Source organism: Oryzias melastigma, linkage group LG17 (assembly GCF_002922805.2).
Source record: "Oryzias melastigma strain HK-1 linkage group LG17, ASM292280v2, whole genome shotgun sequence".
NCBI lineage: Eukaryota > Metazoa > Chordata > Actinopteri > Beloniformes > Adrianichthyidae > Oryzias > Oryzias melastigma.
Window position 1 is genome coordinate 33,817,553 of NC_050528.1, and position 1,637 is coordinate 33,819,189.

Below are 1,637 nucleotides of genomic sequence, written 5' to 3' on the forward strand. Positions count from 1 at the left end.
TGCTATGGAAGAATAAACCAGCAAGAATCAGCCTTAAAACTCTAAAATCTGCAAAAAGATGTGGAGGCTTAGAATTACCAAACTTCAACAATTATTATAATGCTAACAGATTACAGTACATCTTAAAATGGTCAAGAAATAATCCAGAAAATAACTCATGGATGGACATGGATTAGGAGTTATGTGGAAAGATCAACCAGTCAGATCTACCATTTATCAGCCAAATAATAAAAACATGATTGTTTCCAAAGTATTAACATAAGTACCACCAACAGCCTGGTGGGATTTTCTTAAAGTGTCCAAGTCCTCAGTCGTACCGTGTAAAATGACACCCATCTGGAACAACCCAGACATCCTAAAAAAAAAAAAAAGATGGTACACTTCTGCACTTGGCAGGTGTAGCAGGTTTGTCATGGTTCAGCCCGGCTCCTTCACCCCACCCTTTTTTCCTCCACTCTAATTTCATTCACCTGTGTCAATTAAGTTCTCATTCTGCTCCAGTTGGTGTTCACACTATTTAAGGTCCTCACTTTCAATTCGTTAAATCAGTCACGTTCCCGCTAGTTAAAATCTTTGTACTTTGAGTCTCTTCATGGTTTTGGCCCTTTTTTTGGCCTGTTAACGAGTTTAAGCCTGTCCCCTTTCTGGAGCTTTTTCTGCACTGGTTTTTCATTCTCAGTTTCCATCCTGAGAGGCGTGACATTTCCAGATCACTCCTCCCATCACGGAGTAAAGCTGCCCCAACGTTGGTCTTCACCCTCTGGTGGATTTTCATCCTCTACACAGCAGCAGTGGGGGAATCTGCCATCATTCCTCTGACACCATCCGCCCTGCACTCGGACGCTTCAAAGGCTCTTCTCTTACGCCTGCTTCTGGAGTTCTACGTAAGAGATCACCATCACCCCAAGCGTGGAACCAGGAGCTTTAAATAACTTTGTTTATCTGACTTTCAGGCTCACCTGTGCATTTGGCGGCACACCGATTAATTCTACCTCCCTAATAAACACTTTAATTGTGACCTGTGTTTTCTCTGTTTGGGTTGTCCTCCTGATTTCATAACAAGGTTCAGTATGGTCGCCAATTGGCAAGGAGGGAGATGAGACTGAATTCTGGGCAATGCTTCTTAAAACAGCACAGGAAAATGGGCATTAATGGTCGACACGGCTGCAGCTCCCAGCAGGCACAGCTCATTCCAACTGAGATTTACATTTATACAAATTCAACAGAAGTACAATGTTCACAATATATTTAAACAAAATATTCATATACATTAAAATAGAAATAAGAAAATGAAAACGCTACTTTGGAAATAAAACATCACCCAAATAAAAAAAGTATAAGTCATTTTAGAAACAAAATGGCAGAAACCAACCTTAAAACACAGCACAGGAAAACGGGCATTAATGGTCGATACGCCTGCAGCTCCCTTCATGATCAAAAGAAAATATTGGTAAAACAAAGTTTAAATGTAAACCATTAAACAGCAGTTTTATAATCAAAAACATCGAAGTCTAAAATAATTAGAGGCTAACATAAGTTTTAGAACAACTAACGTAAAATATCGGGAGACCACAAAAGTTAACTCACCAGAGGGCACGTGATCATGCTGTAGCATCGCGAGACTGACAGGTGTGTGG

At 40.3% G+C, this 1,637-nt stretch overlaps 1 long non-coding RNA gene across 1 annotated transcript; it reads left to right on the top strand.

Moving 5' to 3' along the window:
• The first annotated feature begins 737 nt into the window (after positions 1–737).
• On the top strand, positions 738–1,018 carry LOC118599981. The gene is made up of 2 exons (XR_004949538.1): positions 738–884; positions 954–1,018. It is a non-coding gene; the product is annotated as an uncharacterized LOC118599981 (long non-coding RNA).
• Positions 1,019–1,637: the final 619 nt, after the last annotated feature.